We start from the raw sequence: 16,961 nt of genomic DNA on the forward strand, positions 1-16,961 counted from the left end.
TATGGCGAAAATAAAAAAAAAGAAAGAAAAAGAAAAAACAAGCAGAAAAAGCCAAAAGCTCTTTAAACCAAAAGGCAAGAGCAAAAATCCAGTAACCCTTTAAACTAAAAGGCAAGGGTAAAAAAGGATCCAAAGCTTTGAGCATTAACGGATAGGAGGGCTTAAAGGAATAAAATCCTGGCCTAAGCGGCTAAACCAAGCTGTCCCTAACCATGTGCTTGTGGTGTGAAGGTGTCTGATGGGAAGCAGAAGCTGGTGAATTAAAAATTTATTAAAATGGTTACGTTGCAGGTATAGTTCTTAACTCACCGAGAATCTGCTTATCAATTTAGAAATATGTCACAGAGAGTTTAAATTAAAATTACTGGGAGTTTTAAGTCCCAGGTCGTCTCCCAACGAGTTGCAGAAAAGTGTGCTGTTTTATTAATCAGATGTTCCAAGAAGTTGAGCTAAATAAATTGGAATTTAAATTGAGGATTTTTAAATAATATAAATAAAAGCCTTGACTGGGAATTGATTGGTTAGAATCTCTATCATTGAAGGTGTGATTGTAAGATTAATTTATAATTAATGGTTGTTCTGTTTGGTTATCCTTTACTAGGTAAGGAAAAGTCAAACAAGTGGGAATGCCAGATCTGTTCACAAGTTGCAACCCACTTAGTTCAAAGGGATTGGCGTCGGTGACAGGATAGCAATCCAACATTTAACCCAATTACAAATTTTCTTTCAATCCTTCCAACTCAAGAGTTCCTTTTAATCAACTCCCCATCAAGTAAGGAAACTACTCACGCATTGTAAATAAAGAATCCATAGCGCATGAAAGGGAATTAAAAGAAGACATGATTATTGGAATTGAAATTGAATTAAAAAGAAATAATCCTTGCATTAAATAATCATAAAAGTATCTGAATGACAAAATTGGACATAACAAAGAACATGGAAGAATAGAACCAAGTTAAGAGAACAAACTAGAATGATGAAGTCTTGATGAGGAAATAACTTTTCTCACTGTTCCAATGCTAAGACCAATTAAAAATTAAAATTCTAAAAACTAGAGAGAAAAAACCTAAGAGAGTGAAAAACTAGATCTAAAACTACTAAATGAATGTGTCCCTTGTTTCTGCATATTCTCTGACTCTAGTCTGCTGTTCCGGGCCGAAAACTGGGCCGAAATAAGGTCCAAAATCGCCCCCATCGAATTCTGCAGATTATGCAGATCGCGCATGTCACGCGATCGCGTCGTCCATGCGGACGCGTCGCTTGCGCTTTTTCCTCTCCACGCGTTCGCGTCGTCCACGCTACCGCGTCGCTTGCGCTTTCCAATCCGCGCGGTCGCGCAAGCCATGCGGCCGCGTCTCTGCGAATTGCGCTCCTTCGCGCGATCGCGTGAGCCATGCGACCGCGTCACTTCTCGCTGGTTATCTCCTCAAATTCTTGTGTTCCTTCCATTTTTGCTAGCTTCCTTTCCAATCTCCAACTCATTCATGCCCTATAAAGTCTAAAAAACTTAACACACAGATCACGGTATCGAATGGAATAAAGGAGAATAATTAAAGTCTCTAGGAAGCAATTTTCAAACATGTACTGAATTTAGGAAGGAAATCTAAATGCATGCTAAATTGATGAATAAGTAGGTAAGGATCATGACAAAACCACACAATTAAACACAATATAAACTATAAAATAGTGGTTTATCAACCTCCCCACACTTAAACATTAGCATGTCCTCATGCTAAATTGAAGGAGACAAGGAAATAAGTATGAACATGCAAAAACTCATGAAATGCAATACAACCCTACATATATAAATAAATGCAACTATATGATTATTGTCCACTTGATCAAAAGTAAATAAGCCCTTCAAAACAGTTACAAATCAAATTCCACTAATTCTATCATTATACAATAAAACCGATAAAAGTGCAAGAAGATAGCTTATGAAAGCAAAAAACATGAAAATTCAAGCATTGAACCCTCACTGATAATGTATGTACGCTCTAATCTCTAGTGTATAGGGTAATCACTCTATTCTTCTCTAGTCATGTTTTCTAACTTTTGTTTTTCTCCTAACCAATCAACAACAGTTAATATACCAATGCAAACATCATGAGGTCTTTTCAGGGTTGTAATGGGGCCAAGGTGCAGGTAAGGATATACATATGGCTAAGTGAGCTTTATAAATTGAATCTTTAATTAACCTAAGCTCTCACCTAATATACATATATTCTATATACTTTTAAATTCATGCTTAGCTACCCATAATTCCCTTTTTCAACCCATACTCATGTTTCAACTTTGTATTTTAATTCTATCATATGTGCATTGATCTTTGAATTCTGAATTTAACATTGGGGTAATTTTTTTCCCTTATTTCTTGATTTTTTTTAATACATAAAGCTTATCAATGCACATAGATTTTTCATTCTTATATTTTCACATGAGTAGGTATCCAAATTCCCTTTAAATTTTCATGATATATTCCCTCAACAACTTTTGTTCCCATAATTTTCCATACTTAACTAGCACACACAATTCTATCTTAAGCTAACCAAAGATTCAATTTGGGATATATAATTGTTTTTTCGGCTTAAGGTTAGTAATGTGGTAAAATATCGAACAAATGGGAATTAAAGGCTCAAGGTGGTTAACAAAGGTAATTGAGAAGGGTAGGCTTGATTTGGATAAGTGAGTTTAAACAAATAATGGCCTCAATCATGTGCAAGCATGTAAATATAATAAATATTAGACATATAAAATAAAACAAAATATAGATTACAATCATAGAGAAGTAAACACACAAGAATAAAATGATTATGGTTAAATAATGTAACCATACATAAAGGCTCAAATCTTTCACAGGTTGTGTGTTCTTTAGCTCAAACATCATGTTCCAAATACAACTCAAGCAGATTTATCATAAAAATTTTGGAAAATTAGTGAAATTTTGTTCCAAAGATAGATTTTTAAAAGAAACTTATTGTCTTTTCAATCAAGTAGAACATGCATGCAACTGTTCTAACCTATGCAATTTATTCTATTCTATAAAAGAAAGAAAATCTAACTAAAATATCCTACTTATTGGTGCCAGAGAAGAGAATTTACCTCCGGAAGTCAGGTACTGACCGACCTCCCCACACTTAAGGCTTTGCACCGTCCTCGGTGCCATCTGTCAGAAACAGGGGTGGGCTGGTAGCAGTATCTCCACAGTCGGGACCATCATGGCTCCCAGTGCTGGTAAAAGAAGTGGAGTCCGGAGTGTCTGAGTCCTTGAATTTGCCCATGATCAGCTCCTTGAGGTATGTGAATCGGCGCTTGTTACGGCGCTCTCTCATCTTAACTTTCTGTTCATGCCGATCCAACTGTTCAAGTATCTACTGGAGCAATTTCTCAGTGGTGGATGCTTGTGGTGTTGAAGAAAGAATATCTTCAACTGGCTCAGTAGGCTGGCTTGTAGTGGCTGCTGAAAGTCTGAGGTATTTCCCGTTAGGGACATATTGATCATCCCGTGGAAGCATGGCTTTGGTGTCCCCAGCTCTGTAGGAGACTCCGGCTGCTGAGACAAGATCTGAGACCAGGGCGGGAAAAGGTAGGTTGTCCATGATTTGTATGTGTTCCATAGCATTCCGGATATGTCTTGAGAGATTCAGAGGTTGGTCTATAAGGATGCACCATAGTAGAACAGCCATGTCTGCAGTGAAGGAGGACTCATGAGTGCTTGGAAAGACGTAATGGGACATGATCTGTGCCCATACATGGGCCTCCAAGGTAAGTGCGGAAGCCAAGATTCCCTTAGGGCAGGTACGGTGGAATCCATAGATCCAACAGCTGCCAGGTAAAGCGATGACTCCGAGAACGGAGTCCCAGTCAAATTGGTATCTCTGGCGCTTAAGGGTGGCTTCTTGAAAAGCGTCCATTCCTGCTAGGATAGGGAACATCTGCTCACAGTAGCGATTGGGAAATCGCGCAGTGTCCTTTGCTGGAAAGGCTTTCTCCTTGTCGTCCACCTTTATTATCCTCTTAACTTTTTTTGTTGAGGGCCTGACTGCGGTTGAAGAAGGCTCTGCCACTAATGCTCTTTTAGTTCCTCTTCTTGCTGGTGGTTTGGAAGTAGCTTTCTCTTTTCCTTTCTTGGTGGCCATCCTGAAAGAAGGGAAGAGAAAGGAAATTAAATTCAAAGAGATAAAGCAAGGAAGAGGGTATTGTAAGTGATAGTCAATGCACAATAAAGATAAATGGCATTAACACATGGTCCGGATTACAAGTGAAAAGCTCATCAATGGAAATATAGCAAGTGCATGTAGGACAATGGAATGCAAGAGGTTTATTAGCATGCAGGCAAAGGCATGAGTAGCATATATCAAACATTCAATGTCCAGTTTAGATTACCATTTGTAACAAACTATCATGTTTGTATTGACAATTAAATCTAATTAATAAAATAATAAGGGAAAGTTGTGAAAAGCAAGCATTGAATAGTATAGCAACATAGAGGGGTGCATAATGCCACATGAGCTTTTTCACAAACATATAGCATGCATGGTGAATAGGGTATAGAAAATATGAAGATAAACATGCAAGCAATCCCTTAAATAGGAGAAAAATAATTGTCAAACAATTTGCAATAATCCACAGGCATATAATGGGGGATGATGACTCAAAAGGTTTCTAACACCATGTAAAAAGAAAAGAAGAAGAAGAAAAATAAAAGTTTGAAAAGAAAAAAGAAAAGAAAAAGAAAATAATAATATATATACATAATAGAATAAGAATGATAGAAAAGAGAAGAAGGAAGAAGAAGGTAAAACCTTGTTAATGGAGGAGAGAGAGAGAGAGAGAGAGAGAGAGAGAGAGAGAGAGAGAGAGAGAGAGAGAGAGAGAGAGAGGTGAGATAGAAAGGGGAAGGGGGAAAAGAAGAAAGAAGGAGGGAAAAGAAAAATTAGGATTTGGAGGAAAGAAAGATAAGATAATTTGGCAATTTAGGTTGAGCTGTGCGGAGCATGTGACGCGGCCGCGCGGGGCACGCGTTCGCGTGGGTGCGCATCAGGTAAGATGACGCGATCGCGTCAGTCACGCGGTCGCGTGACCCGTGTTGCGCTGCTGGCGCGAGTGTAGCCTCGCTCCAGCACAACTCTCTGTTCAATTTATTTTAATAGCCAAAATTGGGTGACGCGATCGCGTGGGTCATGCGATCGCGTGAGTGTGCGTCAGAAAGTAATTGACGCGGCCGCGTCGGCGACGCGGTCGCGTGACAAGGATTGTGCTTCCAGCACCACTCTCGCACAATATAGCATTATGCACCCTTTTACGTCGAAAATGCAGGGCACGCGGCCACGTGGGGCACGCGGTCGCGTGGGAGGCTATGATTCCCATGCGATGCGAACGCGTCAGGGACGCGGTCGCGTAGGTCAATTTGTGCCATTGGCACGACTCCAGCGCTCCTCCTGCGTAACTTTCTGTTCATTTTTATTTTTCTTTACTCCCCCTGCCACGCGGACGCGTCGCTGGTGCGATCGCGTCGTGCGGCGAAATTTTTTTTTTTAAAAAGAAATAAAGATATGTAATTGAAAGAGCACGAAAGCACTAATAAAGAGAAGAGTTATTAAAGAAGAAAAACTAAGAGTGAAGAAAAGAACGATCATACCGCGGTGGGTTGTCTCCCACCAAGCACTTTGCTTTTACGTCCGTAAGTTGGACGCTCCAATAGCTCAATCTGCTGCGATGTGGGGATCTTCCAGGCGGAAGATCTCAAGCTCCTTATTTTTCTGCACCGTCTCACCATGGTATAGCTTCAGGCACTGTCCATTAACCTTAATAAGTTCAGAGCTTGAAGGATGGCTTAGGTGATAGACTCCGTATGGTTCAGCCTTCTCTACTCTGTATGGACCTTACCATTTTGATCTCAACTTACCGGGCATGAGCCTCAGTCGAGATTTGTAAAGGAGAACAAAATCTCCAGGTTGGAACTCTCTCTTCTTGATATTTTGATCATGCAAAGCTTTCATCTTTTCCTTGTATATTCTAGAGTTCTCATAAGCTTCCAGGCGAAGGTTCTCCAGTTCCTGCAGTTGCAACTTTCTTTCAGCTCCAGCATTCTCAATTCCCATGTTGCACTCCTTAACTGCCCAGAAGGCTCTGTGTTCTATTTCAACTGGGAGATGGCAAGCTTTTCCATAAACCAAGCGGAAGGGACTCATCTCAATGGGTGTCTTGTATGCTGTTCTGTATGCCCACAGTGCATCTTGTAGTATGGTGCTCCAGTCTTTTCTATGAGGCTTTACTATCTTTTGCAAGATACGCTTAATTTCTCTGTTTGACACCTCGACTTGCCCATTAGTTTGGGGATGGTAAGCTGTTGCAACTTTATGGATTATCCCATGCTTCTTCATCAAGCCTGTTAGTCTCCTGTTACAAAAATGGGTGCCTTGATCGCTCACGATCGCTCGTGGTGATCCAAAGCGGCATATAATATGGTTTCTCACAAAGGAAACAACAGTGTTAGCATCATCAGTGCGGGTAGGAATTACTTCCACCCATTTGGAAACATAATCCACAGCTAACAATATATAAAAATATCCACTAGAATTTGGAAATGGACCCATGAAGTCAATGCCCCATACATCAAAAATTTCACAGAAAAGCATATATTGTTGAGGCATCTCATCCCTCCTGGATATGTTACCAAATTTCTGGCATGGGTGACAAGATTTACAAAACTCAGCGGCATCTCTAAAAAGAGTAGGCCACCAGAATCCGCAGTCTAAGATCTTTCTAGCTGTTCTTTGAGGGCCAAAGTGTCCTCCACTCTCAGATGAGTGACAGGCCTCTAAAATGGACTGGAATTCTGATTGAGGTACACAACGTCTAATTATCTGGTCAGCGCCACATCTCCATAAATATGGGTCATCCCATATATAATATTTACACTCGCTTTTCAGCTTGTCTCTTTGATGTTTAGAAAAATGTGGAGGAAATGTGCGGCTAACTAAATAATTAGCAACAGGTGCATACCAAGGGACTACCTCAGATACTGCTTGCAGGTTGTCAAAAGGAAAATTATCATCTATAGGAGTAGAATCATCCTTAATATGTTCAAGGCGACTCAAGTGGTCCGCTACTAAATTTTGATTACCACTCCTATCCTTTATTTCTAAATCAAATTCTTGTAACAGCAGTATCTAACGTATAAGTCTTGGTTTGGATTCCTTTTTAGCTAATAAATACTTTAGAACTGCATGGTCCAAATACACTACTACTCTAGTACCAAGTAAATAAGCTTGGAATTTGTCCAGAGCGAAAACAATAGCAAGTAGCTCCTTCTCAGTAGTAGTATAATTGGACTGGGCAGTGTCTAAAGTCTTAGACGCATAGGCAATAACAAAAGGATCCTTACCTTCACGCTGAGCCAGCGCTACCCCTACTGCATGGTTAGAAGCATCGCACATGATTTCAAACGGCTGGCTCCAGTCAGGTCCTCTCACAATTGGGGCTTGAGTTAGAGCAGTCTTCAGCCTATCAAATGCTTGTTTGCAATCTTCACTGAACTCGAACTCAATGTCCTTCTGCAGTAATCTGGATAAGGGAAGTGCCACTTTACTAAAGTCTTTAATAAATCTCCTGTAGAAACCTGCATGGCCAAGGAACGAACGGACTTCCCTCACAGAAGAGGGGTAAGGTAAACTAGAAATAACATTCACCTTTGCTGGGTCTATAGAAATGCCATTATTAGATACCACATGTCCTAATACAATTCCTTGCTTCACCATAAAGTGGCATTTTTCAAAATTCAGTACAAGGTTTGTATTAACACATCTATCTAATACTCTAGATAATCCATCTAAGCAAAGGTTAAAAGAATAACCATAAACGCTAAAATCGTCCATAAAAACTTCCATACAGTCCTCAATAAGATCAGAGAAAAGACTCATCATGCACCTTTGGAAGGTGGCTGGTGCATTGCACAAGCCAAAGGGCATTCTCTTATAAGCATAAGTCCCAAAAGGACATGTAAAGTAGTCTTTTCCTGATCCTCAGGAGCTATATGAATCTGGAAATAACCTGTGTAACCATCTAGAAAGCAATAATGTGATTTACCTGACAGGCGATCCAGCATTTGATCAATCAATGGGAGTGGGTAGTGATCCTTACGGGTAGCTTGGTTATGACGTCTGTAATCAATGCAGACTCTCCAAGCATTCTGAACTCTAGTTGCTATGAGCTCTCCATGCTCATTCTTCACTGTAGTGACTCCAGATTTCTTGGGCACCACTTGTACTGGACTTACCCATTCACTGTCTGAAATGGGATATATGATACCTGCTTCCAATAGTCTGGTCACTTCCTTTTTGACAACTTCCAAGATGGTGGGATTCAATCTTCTTTGTGGTTGACGGACCGGTCTTGCTCCTTCTTCTAAAAATATTCTGTGCTCGCATACTTGAGGGTTAATTCCCACTATGTCTGCCAAACTCCACCCAATTGCCTTCTTATACTTCCTCAGTACATCAAGTAACTGCTCTTCTTGTTGAGAAGTCAGTTCCCTTGCAATAATAACCGGAAGCTTCTGCTCATCCTCAAGATAAGCATATTTGAGATGTGGAGGGAGAGGTTTCAATTCTAACTTTTGATCATGGGCAGGCTCTGGATTATCTGGGGCTTGCGAAAATGGCGAAGTGTCCTCATTGTCAGTTAAGAGGGTCCCCACACTTGGATCTTGTCCAGTGTACCTCTCTTCAAACTCTTCTTTTTGAACTTCAGCCACACTCTCGTCTATGACATCACACTGGAAGATAGAACGATCTTCTGGGGGGTTGTCAATGACTCCATTTAGATTGAAGATCACTATGCGGCCATCTATTTCAAAAGGAGTATGTTCCTGAAAAAGCATCCAATTTGAATTTTGATGTCTTCAGGAATGGTCTTCCAAGTAGGATTGATGATGGCTTATCTGAATCATTATGGGGCATCTCCAAGATATAAAAATCAGTGGGAAATGTGAGCCCTTTAATGTTCACCAAAACATCTTCAGGAACTCCAGCCACTGTAATAATGCTTTTATCTGCTAACACAAAATGAGCTGCCGACCTTTTCAAGGGAGGGAGCCTTAAAACATCATATATAGACAAAGGAATTATACTGACACATGCTCCTAAATCACACATGCAATCATAAATTACTACACCACCAATAGTACAACTAACTATGCAAGGACCTGGATCACTACATTTTTCAGGTAATCCTCCCATTAAAGCAGATATAGAACTACCTAAAGGAATAGTTTCTAATTCATTAATTTTGTCTTTATGGATACATAAGTCTTTTAGAAACTTTGCATATTTAGGTACCTGCTGAATAACATCAAAAAGGGGAACAGTTACCTCAACCTTTTTGAATATTTCTACCATTTTAGGATCAGGTTCCAGCTGCTTCCTGGGCTTCCTTGCAAGTTGTGGAAATGGAATGGGAGTAGTGTTTTCTGTGGGGCCTGCGTCTTTTTGTGCTTCTTCCTGTGGTTGAGCTATCTCTTCAACTATGTCCTGTATATCCTCTTCCTCTTCAACATCTTCGATTTCTACCACCTCTTCAGCTGAGGCGTATTCTGGTGAGCTTGGTTCCTCCTGATTCCTCTCCTACAGTGTGGTTCCGGACCTCAGGGTGATGGCATTAATGCCTCCCTTTGGGTTGGGTAATGGTTGAGAGGGGATTCCAGTGGTGCTTGAAGGTTGGTTACTGGAATTTTGTGCTGAACCAAGCTGTGACATAAAAGCTTGCAGAGTAGAGGTGAAACCATTCAGACTGGTGTTAATACTGTTCACGATGGTATTTTCCATGGCCAGTTGTCTTTTCTCAAAAGCTTGTAATAAATCTTCATTAGAAGATACAGAAGAATGAGTAAATTGAGAGGTTTGCTGCTGATTGTTCGGTGGTCCTTGGTTTTCCCTCAGGTGAGGTGCTCGGTAAGGTTGATTTTGCTGCCTGTTGTTGTTATTATTCCACCTCTGATTTCCCTGGTTATCTCTTCCTCCCCTATTATTGTTGTCTCTCCAATTCTGGTTTGAATTGTCCTGCCATCCATGGTTATTATTTCCACTTTGATTGTACCCTTGGTTGGGGAGGTCATAGAAGTTGTAAGTGGATGCCACCATGTTGTCTTCTTGTTGGAGCTGCGGGCATTCATCAGTGTAATGGCTGTAATCAGCACAAATTCCACAAATTCTTTGTGGAACTAGTTGTTGGTTTTGCTGTGGTTGAGTTTGCTGAGCTTGTTGACTCAACTGCATTTGCTTCAACAGGTTGGTCATCTCACAGATGCTTCAATTTAGAGCAGCAGTCTCTATGCCAGAAAATACTTCTGCAACGGCTTTTGAACGACCTTGCTTCTGTCTGTGGTTCCGAGTAGATTCAGCTAAATCACTGATCAATTGCCAAGCTTCATCAGTGGTCTTGTACTTCTTCATAGACCCATTGCTGGCATTTTCCAATGTGGTCTTATCTTAGGGCCTCATACCTTGTGTGATATAGCTGAGTAGCACGATCTTGTCAATCATGTGGTGAGGGCATACTTCTAGAAGATTATTGAAGCGCTCCCAGTATTCAAAGAGAGTCTCATTGTCATCCTGAACAATTGTAGAGATATCCTTCCTCAGTTTATCAGTAACTTCAGATGGAAAGAATTTCTCCAGAAACTCCTTTCTGAGTGTATCCCAGTTGGATACATTTGCTAGAGGTTGAGTGTAGTACCACTCTCTTGCTTTTCCCTCAAGAGAGAACGAAAAAGCTTTCAGCAAGATTGAAGTTTCATCAGTGCCATCACGCCTGACAGTAGAACAGGCTGCCTGGAAGTCTCTCAAGTGCTTGATAGGCTCTTGAGTAGGTAGGCCATGAAACTTGGGCATCAAATTTAGCAGTGCGGTCTTTATTTCAAAATCCATAGCTACCGCTGGATGATGCGCTTGAAACGGTTGCATTGTAAAATCAGGAGCTCCTTCCTCCTGAATGGTAAATCTTCTAGCTGCCATGTTTTCTGCACGTAAAACAACCGAATCAGTAGAACGGGGGCTGGTTTCTTCCTCAGATTCACTTTCAGATCCGCCCTCAGAGCGGGCTAACCTACGTTGTTCTCTCCTTATTCGTGAAATAGTCCTTTCAATTTCAGGATCGAATATTAGCAAGCGCGGATCAGGAAGTGAACGCGTCATTTGACGGAAGAAACATGCAGCTCATAGTAGCAAAATTAAATAAAATGCAAATAAATAAATTCTAATTAATAAAATTAGCACTCTATTGCAACTCCCCGGCAACGGCGCCAAAAATTGATGGGAAGCAGAAGCTGGTGAATTAAAAATTTATTAAAATGGTTACGTTGCAGGTATAGTTCTTAACTCACCGAAAATCTGCTTATCAATTTAGAAATATGTCACAGAGAGTTTAAATTAAAATTACTGGGAGTTTTAAGTCCCAGGTCGTCTCCCAACGAGTTGCAGAAAAGTGTGCTGTTTTATTAATCAGATGTTCCAAGAAGTTGAGCTAAATAAATTGAAATTTAAATTGAGGATTTTTAAATAATATAAATAAAAGCCTTGACTGGGAATTGATTAGTTAGAATCTCTATCATTGAAGGTGTAATTGTAAGATTAATTTATAATTAATGGTTGTTCTGTTTGGTTATCCTTTACTAGGTAAGGGAAAGTCAAACAAGTGGGAATGCCAGATCTGTTCACAAGTTGCAACCCACTTAGTTCAAAGGGATTGGCATCGGTGACAGGATAGCAATCCAACATTTAACCCAATTACAAATTTTCTTTCAATCCTTCCAACTCAAGAGTTCCTTTTAATCAACTCCCCATCAAGTAAGGAAATTACTCACGCATTGTAAACAAAGAATCCATAGCGCATGAAAGGGAATTAAAAGAAGACATGATTATTGGAATTGAAATTGAATTAAAAAGAAATAATCCTTGCATTAAATAATCATAAAAGTATCTGAATGACAAAATTAGACATAACAAAGAACATGGAAGAATAGAACCAAGTTAACAGAACAAACTAGAATGATGAAGTCTTGATGAGGAAATAACTCTTCTCACTGTTCCAATGCTAAGACCAATTGAAAATTAAAATTCTAAAAACTAGAGAGAAAAAACCTAAGAGAGTGAAAAACTAGATCTAAAACTACTGAATGAATGTGTCCCTTGTTTCTGCATATTCTCTGACTCTAGTCTGCTGTTCCGAGCCGAAAACTGGGCCGAAATAAGGTCCAAAATTGCCCCCATCGAATTCTGCAGATTATGCAGATCGTGCATGTCACTTGATCGCGTCGTCCATGCGGACGCGTCACTTGCGCTTTTTCCTCTCCACGCGTTCGCGTCGTCCACGCTACCGCGTCGCTTGCGCTTTCCAATCCGTGCGGTCGCGCAAGCCATGCGGCCGCGTCACTGCGAATTGCGCTCCTTCGCGCGATCGCGTGAGCCATGCGACCGCGTCACTTCTCGCTGGTTATCTCCTCAAATTCTTGTGTTCCTTCTATTTTTGCTAGCTTCCTTTCCAATCTCCAACTCATTCATGCCCTAGAAAGTCTGAAACACTTAACACACAGATCACGGCGTCGAATGGAATAAAAGAGAATAATTAAAGTCTCTAGGAAGCAATTTTCAAACATGTACTGAATTTAGGAAGGAAATCTAAATGCATGCTAAATTGATAAATAAGTGGGTAAGGATCATGACAAAACCACACAATTAAGCACAATATAAACTATAAAATAGTGGTTTATCAGTGTCAAGTGAAAAGCTTGAGACTGAGAAGTTAAAGTTGTGATCCAAAGCAGAAAGAGTGTGCTTAAGAACCCTGGACACCTCTAATTGGGGACTCTAGCAAAGCTGAGTCACAATCTGAAAAGGTTCACCCAGTTATGTGTCTGTGGCATTTATGTATCCGGTGGTAATACTGGAAAACATAGTGCTTAGGGCCACGACCATCATAAAGTAGCTGTGTTCAAGAATCAACATACTAAACTAGGAGAATCAATAACACTATCTAAATTCTGAGTTCCTATAGATGCCAATCATTCTGAACTTCAAAGGATAAAGTGAGATGCCAAAACTGTTCAGAGGCAAAAAGCTACTAGTCCCGCTCATCTAATTGGAGCTAAGTTTCATTGATATTTTTGAATTTATAGTATATTCTCTTCTTTTTATCCTATTTGATTTTTAGTTGCTTGGGGACAAGCAAAAATTTAAGTTTGGTGTTGTGATGAGCGAATAATTTATACGCTTTTTGGCATTATTTTTAGGTAGTTTTCAGTATGTTTTAATTAATTTTTAGTATATTTTTATTAGTTTTTATTCAAAATTCACATTTCTGGACTTTACTATGAGTTTGTGTATTTTTCTATGACTTCAGATATTTTCTGGCTGAAATTGAGGGACTTGAGCAAAAATCTGATTCAGAGGTTGAAAAAGGACTGCAGATGCTGTTGGATTCTAACCTCCCTGCACTCGAAATGGATTTTTTGGAGCTACAAAAACCCAATTGGCGCGCTCCCAATTTCGTTGGAAAGTAGACATCCTGGGGTTTTCAGCAATATATAATAGTCCATACTTTGCCCGAGTTTTGACGACACAAACTGGCGTTTAAACGCCAACTTCCTGCCCTATTCTGAAGTTAAACGCCAGAAACAGGTTACAAACCAGAGTTAAACGCCACAAACAGGCTGCAACCTGGCGTTTAACTCCAAGAGAAGTCTCTACACGTGTAAAGCTCAATGCTCAGCCCAAGCACACACCAAGTGGGCCCCAGAAGTGGATTTCTGCATTATTTACTTATCTTTGTAAACCCTAGTAACTAGTTTAGTATAAATAGGACTTTTTACTATTGTATTCGAAGTCTTGGTTATTCTGGTTCCCCCTCTGGGGCCAAAACCAATGAACACCATTATCACTTATGTATTTTCAACGGTGGAGTTTCTACACCCCATAGATTAAGGTGTGGAGCTCTGCTGTTCCTCATGAATTAATGCGAAGTACTATTATTTTTCTATTCAATTCAAGCTTATTCTTATTCCAAGATATTCTCTCGCACTTCAACCTGATGAATGTGATGATCCGTGACACTCATCATCATTCTCACCTATGAACGTGTGCCTGACAACCACTTCCGTTCTATCTGCAATAGCTTGAGCGTGTATCTCTTAGCCTCCATTCCAAAAGATCGGAGTCTTCGTGGTATAAGCTAGAATCAATTGGTAGCATTCTTGAGATCTGAAAAGTCTAAACCTTGTCTGTGGTATTCTGAGTAGGATCTGGGATGGGATGACTGTGACGAGCTTCAAACTCGCGAGTGTTGGGCGTAGTGACAGACACAAAAGGATCAATGGATCCTATTCCAACATGAGTGAGAACCGACAGATGATTAGCCGTGCGGTGACAGCGCACTTGGACCATTTTCACTGAGAGGACGGATGGTAGCCATTGACAACGGTGATCTCCCAACATACAGCTTGCCATGGAAAGGGGTATGAATGATTGAATGAAGGCAGTAGGAAAGCAGAGATTCAGAAGGAGCAAAGCATCTCCATACGCTTATCTGAAATTCTCACCAATGAATTACATAAGTATTTCTATCTTATTTTATATTTTATTTATATTTTAATTATCAAAACCTCATAACCATTTGAATCTGCCTGACTGAGATTTACAAGATGACCATAGCTTGCTTCAAGCCGACAATCTCTGTGGGATCGACCCTTACTCACGTAAAGTTTATTACTTGGACGACCCAGTGCACTTGCTGGTTAGTTGTGCGGAGTTGTGAAAAAGAATTGAGATTACGAACGTGCGTACCAAGTTTTTGGCGCCGTTGAGATCACAATTTCGTGCACCAATACCCATATGGCCTTACCCTTTCATCATCCTTTTCAAACCAATGTTGAGCCTATTTAACCCCATTTGTTCTTTATTTTAGCACATCACTAATTCTAAGAAAAAGACAATGAATGTCCTTGATTTGAATCCTTGGTTAGCTTAGATTAGTGAGAAGAGTGTACATGATTTAAGTGTCGGGAAATTGGGTAGGGAACATTTAGTTTGGGAATTGGGTATGTTATACTTTATATGAAAAATGTGAAAAAAGAGTTGGGAACATGTTCATAAATTCAATGTCTTAAGCATATACATTGATCTCTCATATATATAGTACCCACCACAAGAATAAAAGAAAAAGAAAAAAAGAAAAAAAGAAAAAAATAATAAAAAAAAAAGAAAAGAAAAAGAAAACAAGATAGCAATAAAGAGGAGACAAAATGCCCCAAAGTAAGTAGTGATAGCAATGTATATGTATTGTACTCAAATTTGGGATGCATGAACATGTGGCAAAAGATAGTCAATGGGTAGTTAGGTTTTATATTTTAATTATATGGATTGTCTTATGTTAGGTGGGAAGTTTAGGTTAATCAAAGATTCAAATTTTAGTCCACTTGACCAAATACAATCCTACCTTCACCCTAACCCCATTACAACCCTTGGAAAGACCTCTTGATATGTGTATTCATACATTAAACATATGTTGATTGTTAGAAGAAGAGCAAGCCTTAGAAAGAAAGATTAGTAGAGAATTGAGAGAATCGACTCTCAAACACTAGAGAGGATAGAGTGCAAACACTTCCGGTGAGGGTTCGACGCTCAATTCCTTGTTTCCGGCTTTTATGAGATTTCTTTTTGCAAGTCTATTTGTACTTCATTTTGAGATTTGAATTAGTGGAATTCATGAGTTATCATACTATTTTAGCCCTACTTACTTATATATGTTCTTGGAGATTGATTCACTTTTAACCAAGTAGGTAGAAACATTTAATTGCATTCATATAGATAGGTTGCATTGCATGTTGCATTTAATAAATCTTACCATCCCTCTTCATCCCTTTGTAGCTTCTCTTGAGCTTAGCATGAGGACATGCTAATGTTTAAGTGTGGGAAGGTTGATAAACCCCATTTTTAGGGTTTATCTTGTGCTAAATTTAGTGGATTTTGTCAACTATTCTCACACTTATTCATACAATTTGCATGGTTTTAAGATTTCTTCCTAATTTTGTGCTATGAATGAAAACATACTTCCAAGGCCTTAAAATCACTAATTTTTAATCCTCTCTTATTACCATTTGATGTCGTGATGTGTTTGTTAAGTGATTTCAGAGATTATAGGGCAAGAATGGCTTAGAGGATGGAAATGAAGCATACAAAAGTGGAAAGAACATAAAAAAATGAAGATTTGAGAAGCTGATGTTGACGCGGACGCATGGGCGACGCGTGCGCATGTCGCGCCACACTTCGAGCGACGCGTACGCGTGACCAATGCATCTTCAAGGCGACACGTACGCGTGGATGATGCGTATGTGTGACGAGCGGCATGTGCCTCATTAAAGAGAAATCGCTGGGGGTGATTTCTGAGCTGACTTTTGGCCCAATTTCGAGCCCAGTATGCAGATAAGAGGCTGGGAGTGAAGGAGGATAGGGGGATCACCATTCATACACACTTGAAGTTTAGTTTGGATGTAGAATTCTAGAGAGAGAAGCTCTCTTCTCTTTCTAGATTAGGGTTCCTAGTTTTCTTCCTTTTAGATCTAGATCTCATTCTTCCTTTGCTTTAATTTTCCTCTACTTTTATTTGTTCTAGCACTTTACTTCTCTTCTTGTTTCCTTTATTTTGTTAATTTTAGTTTATGAACTCTTTTGTTGATTTTCATTTCCTTTTAATGCAATTTATGATTTCCATGTCATTTAATGTTTGCCTTGATTTCTATTATTGATTTCTTGCTTTGATTAGTTATAGCTTCCTTTAATTCTTGCAATTGATGATGTTTACTTTATTACCCTCTATGTGTTTGATGAAATGTTTCTTTTACTCATGAGTTAGATTTTTCTCCTATTGGCTTGGGTTGAGTAATTGGAGACTCTTAAGTTATCAAATTC

At 39.6% G+C, this 16,961-nt stretch overlaps 1 non-coding gene across 1 annotated transcript; it reads left to right on the top strand.

The window, feature by feature from the left end:
- The first annotated feature begins 10,538 nt into the window (after window positions 1–10,538).
- Window positions 10,539–10,646, top strand: LOC148562178 (small nucleolar RNA R71). Its single transcript, XR_015887066.1, has one exon. It is a non-coding gene; the product is annotated as a small nucleolar RNA R71 (small nucleolar RNA).
- Window positions 10,647–16,961: the final 6,315 nt, after the last annotated feature.

The sequence above is a fragment of the Arachis ipaensis genome, chromosome B6, assembly GCF_059453495.1.
Source record: "Arachis ipaensis isolate K30076 ecotype BB chromosome B6, ASM5945349v1, whole genome shotgun sequence".
In the NCBI taxonomy this organism is placed as follows: Eukaryota; Viridiplantae; Streptophyta; class Magnoliopsida; order Fabales; family Fabaceae; genus Arachis; species Arachis ipaensis.